General features: G+C 31.7%; 1 protein-coding gene across 1 annotated transcript in view; it reads right to left on the reverse strand.

Annotated features, from left to right (window-relative positions):
- Lrp1b (LDL receptor related protein 1B) overlaps window positions 1-18,737 on the reverse strand; it is a 1,852,169-nt gene that overhangs the window by 537,565 nt on the left and 1,295,867 nt on the right.

An 18,737-nucleotide genomic window follows, 5' to 3' on the forward strand; every position in this document is an offset into this window, starting at 1 on the left:
ACACACCCAGAAGTCTCTTAATAATCAGCATCTCTTAATCCAATCAATTTGACAATTCAAATTAACCATTACACTCTCCAATCCAACCCACCCCATATTGCTGAGAAGGGAAGATGAGAACAGGCATCAATGACAAGCTCCACAAAAAGGAGAAACTGACAGCTCCTAACTACTATTCTTGTACACAATACAAATGTCAGAAAAAATTTAAAGAAAGAATTAGGAACTAAGAAAGAATACATAATATTATGGAAAATTTTCAACCACTGCAACAAAAATAATCCATTAATCTTCCATCTAGAACTTTATTTTTTTAGACTTTCATAGGCTGAATGGTCCATGAACATTTGAATATACACATATTTTTCTCATTCCTTTTATTTCAAGCATTTCTTGAAGGTAGTTATTTTCTTGACTCTGTCTTTTGAGGCCTAAGGTTTTTTTTTTTTTTTTTTTTTTAGGGTTTTTGATTAGTATAACTTGGTTTGGATTTATATTTTTTTTAATTTGTTATGTATTATTTTCTCCTATTTCCCTTTTCTTCCTCTCTTTTCTTTCACTAATAGCCAAATTCTATTGTTCTCACTTTCACTCTTCCTTTAACTCTTTATTACAATTCTCATCATTCCTCTCAATTATTATATCCTATGTCTCCTCTATACTCTTCCTCTTCACCTTTTTGAAATAGCACATTCTTTTGTAAACATAGTATCTCTACTGTTGGCAGTTGTCTACCATGCCATTTCTGTTTATAGTCCAATTAACACTACAGTTGCCAAGATAGGAAATAAGAATTTAGCTTACAGCTGAATATTTATTGTATTGGTTATTGTAATTATTTGTCTCCTTCAAAAAACATGGGATACTAGAAATCTTCAGGAACACTATAAATTCATAGGGTAGAAGTTCTACCACCTCAGATTCTTACTAATAAATTGATAGACATACAAACAACATGTAAAAGCAAGGGAACAAATCAAACAAATCAAAATATCTCATTAACAGAATCCAATGATATCATAGTAAAGGAAATGTCAGAGAAGGAATTTAGAAAGTTTAAAGTTAAACTGGTCCATGAGGCCAAAGATGATGTAAAGAGTGAAATCAGAGAGTTAAATCCAAGAAGTGAAAGATCACTTCAATAAGAAAATAAAAATCCTGAAGAAGAATCCACTGGAAATTCTCAAATTGAAGGAATCAATACACTAAATCAAAAATTCAATGGAAGCATCATCAGCTGACTAGACCTCTGGGAATATAAGAGTTTTAGGCAACGAAGAGAAAATCTATAATATGGAAAATAAAGTTGACCAAGGAGAAATAATGTTAAGAAAAAAACAAACAGAACTTTCAAGAAATATGGGATAATATGAAAGAACAAATTTAAAATCTGTCCGAATGGATAAAGTCTTGTCTCATAGGCAAAGAAATCCACAGAAAACATATCATTCACATGAATCTCATAAACAAGCAGAGGTTTTTATCCTCATATCACATAAAGTGGACTTCAAAGCAAAGTTAATCAGAAGGAACCAAGAAGCTCACTTCACACTACTTAAAGAATGATACATTAACAACATATAACGATCACAAATGTATATGCCCCAAACAATAGATCACTGATGTACATCAATAAAACTTTCTCAATTTCAAGATACAAATAGATCACAATACACTAATACAGGATGATTTGAACACACCTCTCCAATCACATGATAAATTCTCCATATAAAAGCCAAATAAAGCAGCTACAGAAATAAGAAGTACAATTAACTTAGGATTAGCAGACATATATAGAATATTTTACCCATCAATGACTGGATATACTTTCTTCTCTGTTGCACACAGATCATTTTCTAAATTAGACCACATATTAGGCTAAAAAGCAATGCTCAGAAAATACAAAAAAGGAGAAAATACTAATAACAAAATTAGAAATCAATGATATAAAAAAATAGCAGGTACTTTAACACTTGGAGACTAAATAATATGCAGTTGAATGACCAATGGAGAGCAGAAAAAAATAATCAGGGGTGAAATAAAAACTGCTTACAGGTAAATGAGAATAGTGACACAATGTATCAAAATCTCCAGGACACTACTAAGGTGGTTCTAAGAGGAAAGTTCATAGCACTGAGGTCATTCATTAAAAGAATAGAAAGTCACAAATAAGTAATCTAACATTACATTCAAGGATCTGGAAAAGAAGAACAAATCAACAGTAAATGCAACAGAAAACAGGAAATATTTAAATTGGAACCAAAATCAATGAAATTAAAATCAAAAACAAAAATTAAAAAAAATCAATGAAACAAAAATTTGGTTCTTTGAAAAAATTTAAATTGATAAACCCTTAGCCATGTTAATCAAAAGGAGGGAAAAAATCTCAAATTTCTAAAGTTCATGATGAAAAAGAAATATAACTACATATATTACCACTGAAATAGAGGATCATCAGAAATGATTTTGAAAACTTATTTTCTTTAAAACAGAAAAACTTAAAAACATTAAAAAATTTCTAGAGAAATGTGACCTACCCAAATTGAACCAGGAGGACATAGAAAATTTAAACAGATCAATTTTAAGCAATAAAATTGAAGATGGCATCAAAAGTCTACCAACAAAGAAAAGTCCAGGACTGGATAGATTCTTACCTGAGTTCTACCAGACTTTCAAAGAACACAAATCCTCCTCAAACTATTCCATGAAATAGAAAAGGAAGCAACCCTTCAAAATTCATTCTATGAAGCTAGGATCACCTTGATTCCAAAACACATCAAGGAACAAAAACTTCACATCAATATCCATGATGAACACAGATGCCAAAACTCTTGATAATATACTGGCAAATCACATACAATAACACATTAAAAAGATAGTGTATCATGATCAAGTGTGGTTCATTCCAGGTGGTTCGACAACCAGAAATCAACAAATGTAATTCACCACATCAATAGACTTAAAGACAAGAACCACATAATCATCTCAATAGAAGTAGAAAAAGCACTTGACAAAATACAGCATCCATAGGAAAGACAGTTGAAAGACAGTTGTACATGAATACAACACAGCAAATCTCTATGTCATGTAGAACCATAAGACTGGGTTCCTAAGTAGAATAAGATGTACTCCATGTTTGTATAAATAAGTCAAATTATACTCTAGTATCATGAATAACTAAAAAGAGCAAAAAATAAAAATATTAAAAGAAGGAAACAAAATAAGGAATAAAAAAGGAGGCAACATCTCTATGGATCTTATAGAAATAAATCATATTATAAGGGAATACTATGAATAATTATCTGTCAAAATTTACATAGCTTAGGTGAAAAGGATGAATATCTCAAAAGACACACATCATCAAAATGGAATAAAAAATAGAAAACCTGAATGGACCTAAAAGAAGTAAAGAAATTACATAGCAAATCTAATCACCAATAAAAACCCAGATGACTTCACTTAACAAGGGTACCAAAGATTTATAGAAGACAACCAATTCTTCAAACACTTCCAAAAATAGGAGAGCACCTCTTAACTCATTCCATGAGGTCAGAATATTTGTTATGCTGATACTAAAACTAAAGCTATCAGATGAAAAAAATTGGCCAGAATCTCTTGTGAATGTAGATGTAAAATATTTAACAAAATATTTTCAAACTGATTCCAGCAACATATTCAAGAGGACTATGACTTTAACCCTATGGCATTTATTCCATTTATAACTAAAACAAGGTAACGTTAACATTTTCAAAATATATTAATGTGGTACATCCTATCAACAGAATAAATGGTAGTTATATGATCATCTAAATAAAGAAAAAACACTTAATAAAATTTAATATCCCTTAATGATACAAAATGCTCAGCAAATTGGGAATAGAGGGGTCATCCTTCACCTGAAAAGAACATTGCTTTAGTCAGCTTTAGTCAGCTGCTGTGACTAAAGGATTTGACCAGAACAACTTTAGGGAAGGAAAAGTTTGTTTGAGGGCTCACAGTTTCAGAGGTCTCAATCCATAGACAGCTGATTTCATTCCTCAGGGCTCCAGGTGATACAAGATCAACATGGCGGAAGAGTGTGGCTTATGTGCTGATGGGGAAAGAGGAGGTGGTGGGGGAGAGACAGTCCACTCTCCAGATACAAAATCAAAATATGTACCACATAGACATGCCCCCAATGAACCACTTCCTCCAGCCATATCCACCTGCCTCCAGTTACCACTCAGTTAATCCCACCAGGGGATTAATTCACTGATTGGGTAAAGACTCTCACAACTCAATCATTTCTCCTCTGAACCTTCCTGCATTGTCTCACACATGAGATTTTGGGGGACAGTTCACATCCAAACCATAACAAACATCCACAAAATAATGACCGCTAATGTCATGTAGTTAGTGGATAATGTTTGGGTGCTTCCCCCTTAAGATTAAGAACAGGGCAAAACTGTTAACATAATGTCATTAATGGATAAAGCCTGAATGTTTTTCCTTTAAGAAACAGGGCACACTTGTCTGCTCTAACCACTTCTATTCAACATTGCTCTGTAGGCTGTAGCCAGTGCAATTAGGCAATAAAAGAGGAAGAAGAGAAGGGAAAAAGGAGAAAGAGGAGAAAAAGAAGAAAACAGAAGAAGGGGGAGGAAGAGAAGAAGGCATGGAAATGAAGAAGCACTTATTTGCAAATGTATGGTGCCATGTATAGAAAAACATCAGGTAGCCACAAAAATCTTTAGGAAACAAATTCAGCAATGTTTCAGAATAAAATATCAATGTACAAAAAAAAATAAGTTGCATTTCTAGATATCTAAAATAAACCCCAAAAAATGAAATTTAAAAGTTCTCAGTTAAGATAGCATAATAATCAGGAATAAATTTAGCAAAATTAGCATAAAGTTTATACCTTCAAAATTGCATTTTTAATTGAAAATGACTGAAATAGGAAGATACAACATGTTAATATGCTTGAAGACATAACTACTGTTAAGATCACAATACTTCCCAAGTTTTTTCTACAGATTCACCACAATTTCTATCAAAACATCAGTTGGTTTCTTTGGAAAGATGTCATACACTTCCTAAAATTCATAAGGGGTTAAAAACAGCCAAAATGATCTTAAATGAAGTTGGGGGCTCACAGTTTCAATTTCTAACGTGACTACACAGCTACAGTAATCAAGACAGTACTCATAAGAATAGACTTATAGAATAATGGAATGGAATTGAAAACCCAGAAATAAACCTACACATTTACAATCAATTGATTTTAAACAAGTTAATAAGATAATTCAATAGTGGAAAGAATACTCTTTTCAGAAAATGGTGCTGGGATAAATGGATATCCACATATGAATCTATGTAGATATCTACATTCATATAAAAAATTAAATAAAAATATATTATGTACCCAAATGTAAAAACTAAAACATAACACTGAATAGGAATATGGCATTTCATCTCAGTGTCCTTGTGTTTGGCAATGGTTTCTTAGTTACGACATTAAAAGCACAAGCAACAACACAAAGAGTTAAATTGTAATTCATTAAACTTTAAAACTTTCTAATCTGTGTACCTTATATGGGAGATTTATCTAAAATATCTTAAAAATTAAATCCTCAGCAGGTATGGTGGTGCATGCCTATAATCCCAGCAACCTGGAAAGCTGAGGCAAGAATATCAGAAGATCAAGATCAGACTCAGCAACTCATAGAGGCCCCAAGCAACTTAGTGGGAACTTTTCTTAAAATAAAAAACAAAGAGGACTGAGAATATATCTCAGTGGCAAAGCACCCCTGAGTTAAATCCCCAATATAAATTAAAAAAAATAAAATTTTAAATTAAATCCTCTATTAAAAAAGGAAAAAGATCTAAATAGTCATGTGTCCACATAAAATGAATGATAATCACATAAAAACACTCAACATATTTAAGAAAACAGGGGAATGCAAAGCAAAATTAAAATGAGGTATCTCTTTCTACACATTAGAATGACTATAATCAAAAAAGTTCAACATGAACAGGTTACGGCAGTAATGTGGAGAAATTAAAACTTCCATACACTGCTGATGGGAATGCAAAATGGTTTAAACAGTTTAGAAAATAGTCTGAAAGTTTCTGAAAAGGTTAAATATATTGTAACCATATGACCTGTTAAGTTCACCCTTACATATACAGCCAAGAGAAATTAAAACCTATGTCCACACCAAAAATTATACATAAATATTCCTGGCATCTCTAGTCATAATAATATGGCAAATCCACAGGAATGACAATAAAATTATGAATAGGTAAATAAAATATCATATATTCACAAAATGGAATGTTAATTAGTTAAAAAAACGAATTATTAATATATGCTACATATAATTGAAGGTTATGCTAAGTGATAGAAGTCAATCAAAAAGGACCATATTTCATATGATATATGGAAAGACATCATTTTGAAAAAAATATGAGTGAGTGCTAATTTCTATAGGATTTTTAATGAAAATAGTCTAAAATAATCAGAAATCTGATTATACTACAAACAACTGAATTGCATATTTTAAATTGGTGAATTGATAGTATATAAATTATATTTCAATAATGTTAGAAAAAGGAAATTCTATTTTGAAAATTTTCACAGGTGTTAAAAAAGATTTACTGCCCCAAAATGGAAACAATAAATATGTCCAAAACCGTTAGGTGTTTTAGACAGTTTTTTCTCTCTGTGATTAAAAGATCCAACCAGAACAACTGTGGAGGACTAAAAGTTTATTTGAGTGCTCATGGTTTCAGAGGTCTCTGTCCATGGACTGAGGTTCCATTCCTTGGAGCTTGAGTAAGGCTGAACAGAAGTATGTGGCAGAGGAAAGCAGCTCACATGATGATCAGAGAGCAGAGAGAGAGACTCCAGATACCAAATACAGAACCAAAAGGCACATCCCCCCAGGGACCCACCTCCTCCAGTCACTCTACTGGTCTTCAGTTACCACTCAGTTAAGTCCACCACCTCAGTTAATTCACTGATTGGGTTAAGGCTATCACAACCCAATCATTTCTACTCTAAATCCTCTTGCATTGTCTCATACATGAGCTTTTGGGAGACACCTATGGTTTGTTCTAAACCATAACAAAAGGTTATAAGAAATGTATGGTAATCCACATGATACTGTTGTATTTGATTAAAAATAGTATTTACAGATTGCTAGCAATAATATTAAAATATTCAAAATAGAATGATAATTGAAAGGAAGAAGACAAAATAATTTAAATTAAAAAGTTTATTTATCCTTTGAAAACAGCAGAAATATTATTATAGCAAATATTATTATAGCAAATTATAATTAGCAAATTATAATATAGCAAATATTATTATAGCAGCTTATAGCTGCTGTCTGTGTAGCAGTAGTAGTAGTGTGATGATTTTTGTTCAAACTTGTTTCTGTATGCTAATTTTCCAAATTTTCTATAATTTTAATAAAATATTTTTAACCAAATAAAGATATCTATTTAAACACAGATTGAGTCTGCCATCAATAAGTGATAGCTGAACTAATGATTATTACTCCATCAACTCATTTTAATAATGTTTAATGATGATTGAGTGGATAGATGATGTACTTTTAAAATTTAATCATAATTATTTTGAACTAATAAGATTTTATATAAAAATTACTAATAATTGAGTATGCAAATATACTTATTAGTATCCTCTATTGTATCTCTAAATTAAAATCTGTACCAACTGAGCTAAGAACATGCTGCTTTATCATTAAAATAGTACAATGATACTATAATGATACTATAATTCTACAGTCACATTTAAAATAAGGTTATTAATAAAACTCACCAATAAATCTTAGCTATTATATTCCCTGTTAATAAGAATCATATGTCATAGGTGACAAAGTAAAAATTATAATCATTCTTATTCAGAAAATATAGAATAAATTTTTATATATATTTAAGATTATTGACTAACAAATTTTTAAAACAGCCTGTACATTGTGACCTATGATGTTGTTAATAATGGAAGTTTACTAGTAAAAATGAACAAAAACACAGAAGAGGAGCTCCTTATTCAAGAGAGGTCATTTTTTGTTTGCTTTATCTTAAGTCTTTAAAACACCCAGGGCCAGAGAATCATGATCCTTAAATAATTTATTCTAGCTTTTTGTGTACTGACAACCAAGTTAGAGTTTGGGTTCCATCTGAGTTTTTTCCAACTTGATTTATCTCTATCTCCTCTTATTTAGTATTCAATAAAATTTCAGAATAAACAAATTTCTAAACAAATGAATTTTGTTTTTCTGATATAGTATTTGCTGAATTCACTGACAAATAATATTGATCAGTGAACAATTGGACATAGCATACAGTAATGGGAACAGGATATGCACAATGGCTCTTGTGCATCGTTATGGGCATAAAGAACTGGCAATAGTTGTCAGGTACTTTGTAGCTCCCTTTTTGGTTACAAAACTGGACAGGAACACTTGAGGTAATATTAGAACTCAATCTAGCTAGGCACAGTGAGCACACCTGTGATTCCACCAACTCAGGAGGCTGAGGCAGGAGGACGGCAGGTTCTAAGCCAGCCTCAGCAACTTAGCAAGACATTAAATAACTTAATAAAACCCTGTCTCAAAATAAAAAAAAAAAAAAAATTAAAAAGGGCTGGAGACATGCCTTAGTGGTTACATACCCCTGGGTTCACTCCCTGGTACAAAACAAAGAAACAAACAAACAAAATTCACTCTAAGTCTAGCTAGCTTCAGTCAACCCAGAGTCTGCCTGATGACAAAGAAGAAAGTACCTACACTAATAGCTTAATAATTCCATTGATGTTGCACATTTCTGTATTCCAAAGGCTATACTAGTCAGCTATAAACAATTTCTTGAAAGAGGTTTTCTTAAAGAGTTTCAGTGCCAGAGAGTTATCAGTAAAACATTTTACGTAAGTTAGTATTACATGAAGCCAAACACTGGACACAAACTGTAAAGGGTGGTTGTAGAGAGTTGCTGCCTTCTGATGAAGATCTTTTGGAATGCTGGACAAAAGTAAATTTGGCAAGTGCATGACATTAAAAGCTAGGTGATGAGGAATGAAGTACTCAAAATAACAAATAATAGCTTAAAGAAAAAGACATTGTGGTCCACTACTACCAAGGAAGATAGAGGTTCTAAACCTAGAAATACAAATCAGAATCATCTGAAATTTCTGTTAGATTTTTTTGCCCTGGCCTAGGTGTCTAAACTTTGACACTATCAGCATTTGTAAACGTATAATATTTTGTTGTGAGCAACTATCCTGTGCATTGTTTAACAGTATCCATGACTTCCTCCCAATAAACGCCAATGTGCACCCTTTTAACTGTGACAACCCAAAACATTTCCAGGTATTGCAAAAATGTACTTTTATACTCTATTGATAATCATCCAGGTAACAGATTGCTGAATCAATGACTATTACTCCACCAACTCATTTTAGTAATATTTAAAGTCAGATTCTTGGTACTAGGACTATCAGCTTCTCTATCCTAGCGTTCTGAACCCCACAAATTGATTGCTCATATCTTTGAGGCTTTTCTCTTTATAACAAATATTTTTTTTATTGTTGATGTTAAACATCCATTCTTATTTGGATGCATCTGAAATATTTCCTTACTCTTTTATTACTCTAGCACTGTAGTGTGGAGAGAGCTAGAATTTGGAAATACATGTGTGTGATTTCAAATTCTAGCTTTGTCTCATTGTACTGTATTATCACCACTCACCAAAACACTGATCCCTGATATTACCTATTCATAACTGCAATGAAATTAAAATTCTTAATATGAAACTATCAGGGATGACATGTTTATCATTAAACTTTGGGAATTCAATTCTTTTTTTTTTTTTTAACATCAGAATCAGGGGCAAAACCCTAAAGGTAGATCCTGAATAGTTTAATTTGGAACTCACAAGGCAATGAACTCTTGACACCCTTATCTCCTTCACAAACCCAGTTTCTTCAGTATTTTGAAAAATGAAAAGACAAAAATATATGTTTCCCTAATTTTACTCCTGTAATGTAGTAGTAAGTGATCAAAAAAATTGAGCTTTTATTGTCATCATTTTAATTTCTTCTTCTTCCAAATGCCCCTCTTTCTGATCCTCCTATGGACTTTAGTTTAATTTCCAAGATTTTCCTATTTCATCAAAGTTCTCATTCTTAAAGCACTAAAGAATTCATAGCACCAACTGGTTCTTTTTTTCCCCTTCAAGTCTCAGAAGGACCCACTTACTACTTATTGCCCTTGGATAAAAATAAGGCCAAATAATAAAATTGAATTAAATATCTATTGCTTAAGATCAGACCAAAAGTCAATTAAATGACTTCCCTTTTTCTCTATTAACTAGAAAATTTTCTACTTGATTAAAAACTAATGGCCAATAAGCTCAGGAGCTGAATCATAAGTTTTTTCCATTTTTTTAAAGAAAGAATGTCAAAAAGACAAATGGACCAATATATCCTTGGTTTTCTTGAATTGGGGCAAGGGGAGAGAAGCAATTTTTCAAGGTTAAAGTTGTACTGAAAGACATGTAAGGCACCAATGTATTCAAGCTAACAGAGATTTCCCATTATCATTTGACCTGACAGTATATTCAGGGCTGAGTTTTTGATAATGAACAGATGTCAGTCTATTGCCTAAGAGTCATTGCTTTGAAAAAAAAAATTACAAAAGATTGACCTATTCATAAAAATACTTTCTTCACTTATCTTTCATGTGCTTTAGTTGAATTCACAGCAATGGATTAAGATAATGTGGTTTACTCAAACATATTTAGTAAGAAAATTTGTCAATCTCTAGCAGCTATTAATCATTTACTGTGAATTAGTATTACCAGGGCTTTTGAGAACAGGATTCTCAACCAATCAGTTTTGATAAAGAAGATGGTAGAGAAAGACACTAGGGAATCAAATGTCAATATTGCTCTGCTAAAGAGAATCTTGAGGAGCCCAGAGGAATTATAGAAGAAATGAGGAAAAAAGAAACCAGATGGTTTCTTATTTGATTTTAATTACCCTAAAGTTGGTATTAGGACCTTTACATACCACAAGAAGAATTGACTTTGTTGTATGAGTTTCATGACACTTGCATATTTCTCTCAATAATACAGTAAATAACATAGATCCCAGATAAGTTGGCAAAAGCTTTAATCTTAGTAATTCAACACTGTGAATCTTCTGGGACTTTTTAATTTTAGGTAACATACTGAAGAATAATTCAGATGTCAAATAGAAGTTCATTTTAAAAATAATTTGTGTTTGGAAATTATGGGAAATGATCCATCTAATATTTCTAATAACTTGATAAACCTACGATGCCTAATACTACTTATGTTCATGACATTTGTACTTTAGGTTGTGTTAAAAGGTTTTGTTTTCTTGTGATAGTGCTTTGCATCTTGAAAGATTTACTAGACTTGACCATCTACAAATACATACAAACTTCTCACATGATTTAAAAATATATTCTTGAAGCAAGTTTGAAATGACAGCACAAAGTAATTTTGGTTCACTGCCACAAGAACAAGAAGAAATTGAACCAACTCTAAAAATTCACTTTGTAGCCAAGGAAATGGTTTTTGTAAAATTGAAAAAATGTCCCAAAGCAACAATATTGTATTTCTTAAGCTATTGCTGTTACTGACATAAAAAGAATTCTTTCTATAGTTCTTCTGTGGCTTTAGTTGGTGAAAAAGTCCTTAAAGGAAAAAAAAAAGAAACTTGTAAATAACTGCTTTTTATTAATTTCCAGGCATAAGGAAAAAAAAAATCTGTCAGTTGAGTGGCAACTGCTTCACTTATTAGATGGGTTTAAAATCACGTGATTCAGTATGTAAACCAAAATAATAAATGATCTTTAACCAGCATGAATTTTCAGAAGTATAGGTGATTGCATCAAGTAATGTCAGGTATAATCTAAATAAAGTTTTGTTTCAGTAGTTATACATGCAAGTGGCAAACTGGAAAGAGCTGGAAGTAGGGTATTCTATTACCATACAGTCTCTAGATCTTCATTCCAATATCTTTACCTATAATTTGAGGAAGTGCTACAAATGGTATCAAATACTTTTTAAGGTTACCACATTCAAAGATATTTTGCATATAAATACTGTGGGATTATTAATAAGGCATTTTTTATGTAAATAGTTAATATTTGCTGTGTAAATGTGGCAATGATATGTTGTCACATATTCTTCACTTTTTAAAAAAGACTTTAATTTTTAGAGCACATTTAGGTTCACAGCAAAAAAAAAAAAAAAAAAAATCAGAAAGTACAGAGTTCCTACATACTTTCTCCCCTAACCCACATGGAGCCTCTCCCACTATTAACATCTCACACCAGAGTGGTGTGATTGCCATAACAAATGGCCCAACACTGACGCATTCATAATTTACATTAAAGTTCACTCTTAGTATTGTACAATCAAAGGGTTGGACAAATGTACAGTAGTCTCCTCTTATGCACACAGCATATGTCACTCCCAGTATATATATCTGAACCCACAGATAATACTGATCCTTATTTATAAGAATTACAACACCAAAAATCTGCCTGGGAACAGAGAAAGCTGTTAAATGACTAATGATAGGGTAGTGTATAAAGCATTGGTATGTGGAAAACAGTTGTGACTGATGTTCCAGATAGGATAAAATGAGACAACTAAAGACTTCATGCTACTAAGACATTGCCTAGTTCAAAACCTGTGACTGTTTTACTTCAGGAACTTCTCATGCAATATTTTCAGATTATGGTGGACCATGGGTAACTAACATCACAAGAAGTGAAACCACAGATAAGGAGGGAACACTGTACAATAACACAGGCATTCAGTGCTTTTTACTGTCTTAATAGTCAGATTACTATGTGATTATATTAAAAGGGTATTAAATTATTTCTCTTAATGAATGCCAATGATACCCCATAATGGACATTATACCTTGTTTATCTTTCACAGCAAGTTAACTGGGATGTTCTATATTTAGTAGATAGTAATCAAGATTTGCTGGCTGGACACAATGTTAATGCCTTTAATTCCAACAGCTCAGGAGGCTGAGGCAGGAGGCTCGACAGTTCAAAGTCAGCCTCAAGAGAAGTGAAATTCTATGCAACTCAGTGAGACCCTGTCTCTAAATAAAATACAAAATAGGGATGGGGATGTGGCTTAGTGGTGGAGTGCCCCTGAGTTCAATCCCCAGTACCAAAAAAAAGAAAGAAAAGAAAAAAGAATAAAAAAAGATTTGTTGAGTTGGATGACCCAAATTTGAACTAAAGATATAAAAGATTAAAAAAGAATATGTTTGAAATTTTCGATAAATCATTATTCTTTTGAGTAGAATGTTCTCTATTCAAGTAAAAACATATTGTTTTGCATTATGAAAATGTTGCAAATAATCCCTAAGGAAAAGGGGACACATAGAGCATTATTTGCTGAAGATTATATAACTAAACGGAGCAATGGGTTTTGTTTTGAAGGTTCTTCTCCTAACTAAAATATCTTTTACAGCATCAAATGCAGTACCCACTCATAAGAAAGAATACTACTGTTCAGGCAAGGATTTTCAAAGCTCAGTATTTTTCCCCCAGTGGAATGGAACTTTTCCAGTGGAAAGAGGAAAATGCTGTGAACAGTAAATCTAGCCACAGGGTCTTTTTTCTTTTGTGAATAGTGTCCAAAATTACTTCATCTGATGAAAAAAAAATCCTTTCTCCGCAAAATGTTTTAATTTATTAGGATTAACCCAGTGAGAATCAGATCTGTTAATCCTTGTGAAATTTACAGGTTTAAACAATATAGCTCTGTGAAATTGCAGTATGGAAATGATAGCAATAAACAGTGATACTCGTACTTAAAATATAATCTTCCTCTACTCCATCTGCCTATTACCACAGAGCTGTTTAGTTAAAATAAGGGGTAACTGTGTCCTTCTACTTTGCCATTTAGAATTTTTTAAAATCACTTGTTTTTGTTTTTACTCAAAGAAGCTCTGTTGGAGGGATGTGTTTTTATTATATCATCCTAGAGACAAGAACATCAGGGAGGTTTGCACTGATTTGACCAAAACCCTTCACATTAATCAGCTAAGAAGGTTGAATTTTAAGCTAAGGAGGTTGACTCATGTTATACTCTTTCCATTGAACATTCTGTCTAATGGTTTTTCGGTTCATTTTAAAACTTTTGTTGAAAATATAAAGTGGCCAGGTTGGTAATGCACATCTGTAATCCTGGTGACTCATGAAGCTTAGAACAGAGAATCCATCACAAATTCAAGGTCAGCTGTGTAACTTAGTGAAGGAAGGAAGGAAGGAAGGAAGGAAGGAAGGAAGGAAGGAAGACAGATTTAAAGTGAAGACGTTCTAACATTGCTACTGTGGTACTAGAACACAAAACATGTAGGACAGAGTATAAATTATTTTCATTTACTGAGTTTTCTGGCTGTCTTTTGTTTTGTAAGTGACCACTTTGAAATTTAGTGGAAATGATCATTATGTTCCTAAGGTGAGTATCAGTAATAGAAAAAGAGGAAACAATATCTGCAAGGGGAATAATGGTGGAGAAACTTACAATCAGGTGAAACATGAATATCATGGATCAAAAGAGATAAATACAGACAAGGGCATCAAAAATTGTTCTCTAAGGAGCAATAGTTATTTCTATTTCTTCCTTCCTGAATCAACTTCTCTCCACATAGTTACAGAAATTGTATATTGTCTTTAATGTTCATTGGTCAAGTTGCTGACTTTTGCTCTGATGCCAATACATTTTTTATATTAATAATTTTTTATAAAACACATTAGGTAAAGGATCAGACTGTACAGTAGGTAGAACCACAAAGGTTATGTGCAGAAGTGATTGAAAGCTCCTATCACTACCAGCACCATCTTCCTGAGTAGTGTTTGAACTGGTTCATTGTCTAAGTACAACATGTTAGCTTCTCAAATATCACAAGTATCACAGATTATTGCTACCTTTTCTTAATATTTCCACAGCCTTCAAATAAGGAATCTCAGCCTTGGAAAAATTAGGTAACATACCAAGGACACAGAGCTAGTAAATGACTGAGCTGGCATTGTAAACCAATTTTCTATAGCTAAACCCGGAACCATTCTCATTATGTGGTTTACTAGTTTCTAGATCTCAGTTGTCTTTGGTTTCAAAGCAAGTATTGCATTACTGTTTTCTGATGGTTGAGATTTTAATAGATTCTTGAGTCTTCTATCTATCTGTCTATTCCATATGCCAACATATTTTTTGCAGTTAAAAGAAACAGATTTCCTAAAAAATATTTTTTCTAGGAATGTAAATTTAAAATATGGTAGGTACATATGAAGAACATGTTGTTTTAACAAAATGACTAATTCCTCCTGATGAAAAGCTATTTTGATACGAAATAAAACTATGATATTAATAAATACTGGACATTTTGTTACAAAGAGGCTACTATTATCTGTGAATAACATTATATTCTATCTTTTATCATAATATAAAACTACCATTTCAGGATCACAATAGAACCTCAGAGAGTGAAATTCACCTGTTAAAATGACCAATTTAGCCTTATAAGATGCAAGGTATTTACTAATGAGGATATTAAGATCAATAACTTTTACTATTTCTACCTCACAGAAATTTATCAAGTACTTTCAATAATCATTATGAATTTTTTAAAAAGGATTCAAATATATGATGCTAGCTAAAACAATGGGTTTTGTACTAAGCAAAAATATATATCTTAACACAAAAAAATTTTCAGTAAGTTCAAGTTTTCTAAATTTTGCATTTGATCATAATATATGATAAACTTCTAAAGAATAAGATTTATATACATAAAAGCAGAGTAGTTCATATATCATAAGATAATACCCTTCAATGAATAATTGGTTTGATCAAATTTTGATTAAAAATCACACTGTGATTTTAGAAAACTTAACCACATTTGTCTGAATTCACTGAGATTGTGACAAAATTAACATTTCACTTAATTAAATATATTGTAACTGTCTGAAAGGCTCTTTTTAAAAATGTATAAAGTTTACCTCTATGTGATTCCAAACATTGTGGGCAAGATAATTTACTTAAGGGAAATCTTTGAGCCATTTGTGAAGTTCCCAATAATTCATTACTTTGCAGCCCAGGATTTCATTAACACACGTTTAAGCAACATGTTTTAGAACTGAGAGAAAAAGCTTACTACAAGAAAACCATATGCCGATGAATAGGGATTTTTTAATATTATCATCTAGTAATATAAGTTAAAATATGGGAGGCAAAGGAAACAGTTAGGAACATGAAGAGAGAGCCTACAGAATGGGAGAAAAATCTCTGCTATATTCTTTGGACCTAAGATTAACATCCAGAATAAGTATAGAATTCAAAAATCTTAACACCAAACAGAGAAACAAACCCCCCATATAACCCAATAAGTAAATGGGTAAATGAACTAAATAGATGTTTTTCTAAAAGAAAAAATACAAATGACCAACAAATACATAAAAAAATGTTCAATATTTTTTAGCAATCAGGGAAATGCCCATCAAAACTACACTGAAATTTCATCTCACTCCAGGTACAATGGCAATTATCAAGAATACAAATAACAATAAATGCCAGCAAAGATGTGTGTGGAAAATATACATGTTATGGTTTAGATATGAGCTGTTCCTCAAAAGTTCGTGTGTGAGACATTGTAAAAAATGTTCAGAAATGAAATGATTAGATTATAAGAGGTAAAATCTAATCAGTGAGTTAATCCACTGATACCAATAAACTAATAGTAACTGTAGGTAGTAGGAATGGTTGGAGGAAATAGGTTACTAGAGTGTTTCTTTGGGGTTTATATTTTGTCCCTGGTGAGCAGAGCTCTCTTTTTTTCCTGGTCACCATGTCCTAAGCTACTTTCTTCCACCACACACTTCTGCCACAGTGTTTTCCCTGGCCTTAGACCCAGAGCTATGGAGTCAGCCTACAATGGATTGAACCTCTGAAACCATGAGCTAAAACAACTTTTTCTCCCCTAAATTGTGCTCGTCAGGTATTTTTGTCACAGCAATGAAAAAGCTGACTAAAATGGTATATTTATAAATTATTCATAGAACCAAAAATTAGCACAACCACTTTGGAAAAGCAGTATGGAGATTCTGCAAGACTAGGAATGGGACCATCACATGAATCAGCTATCCTACTCCTTAGTATTTATCAAAAATATCTAAAATAAGCTTTCTGTAGTGATACAAGCATATCATTGTATATAGCAGCACAATTCTCAATAGCCAAAGTCTAGAACCAGCCCAGATGCCCATCAACAGACAAATGCACAAAGAAAATGTGATATTTATAAACAATGGAGTTTTGCTCAGCCTTAAAGAAGAATGAAACTGTGTCGTTTTCTGGCAAATAGATAGAACTGGTGCACATCATGCTAAGTGAAATAAGCAAAACCCAGAAAGGTTGAATGTTTTATGTTGTATGTAGAAGGTAGAGAAAAAAGCATAAAAATAAAATAGAGATCTCACAAAAATAGAAGGATGATCAATAAAGTAGAGGAAGGGGATCCAGAAGGAGGAAGTATGGGAAAGAATAGGGAAGTACTAGGGAACAAAATATACCAAATTGGGCTATTTTCATGTATGAATTTTATATATATTTTAATTTATATATATATTTACATATATTTTAATTTATATATATTTACATATATTTTTATTATTTAATTTATATATATTTACATATATAATGGTAATGCATTTATTAGAATAATAGCAATAATAATAATGACAGAAGGGAGATCAATAAAGTAAAGCAAGTATGTCAGGGAGAAGAGGAGAGGAGGAAAAGGAAAGACCCTCAGGAATGATATTGAGCAAATTGTTATATATATGTACAAAAATGGCATGATGGAATTCCCTATTACATGTAATTATAATGTACCAAGAAATATTTTTAAAAATATGATAGGCCCAATATGAAAAAATGAAGTTTTAACTGAAAAATTAATTCCTCCTAATAAAAGCTACTTTGATACAAAATAAGATTATTATATTTAAAATAATTGAGCATAGATGTTTTTAAAAATATTCTAAACCAAAGAGCAATTTGCTTTTGATGTTAATGTTAAATAAACTTATGTCTTTACAAATATGCAAACATTGGGAACTTACATAAACACATTAAATATGAAAACATTACCTCAGGAAATGTATGACTTAGTTAAAATGAGTGATGGAAAGAGTTTTACAAGATTTCTATAATTTTATTAGCACAAAAAACTAGTTTACTTCAATAAATTCAACAGTGTCTACCATTAATTCTCAGTCATTCATTTGTATTAACTAAAAGCCAGTTTCCTGTGTCTTTCACCCTATACTGAAATGTAAGAGGGAAATGTAAAACCTGACTCCAAAATGATACACATTGTAATAAAAATAATTAAAAGTGGTTTAATATTTATAATATTTTCCATTACTTAGGTTGCATTTGCTACTTCCTGTATTAGATTTAGAAATCATATCCTGAAAATATTTTGATTATAATTTTATTGTAGAATAGATCAAATGTTTTACATATCTTTGTATTTCTAACTAGATGAAAGTATTATGTCATTTGAAAAATAAAAAAATAAAAATATATAACCAACAGCTAATCATAACATATTAATGTACTTTCAATTTAACTACTATACTTTAGGAAAATTTTACTTGTTTTTTTCA

Source organism: Sciurus carolinensis, chromosome 3, assembly GCF_902686445.1.
Source record: "Sciurus carolinensis chromosome 3, mSciCar1.2, whole genome shotgun sequence".
NCBI classification, from domain to species: domain Eukaryota; kingdom Metazoa; phylum Chordata; class Mammalia; order Rodentia; family Sciuridae; genus Sciurus; species Sciurus carolinensis.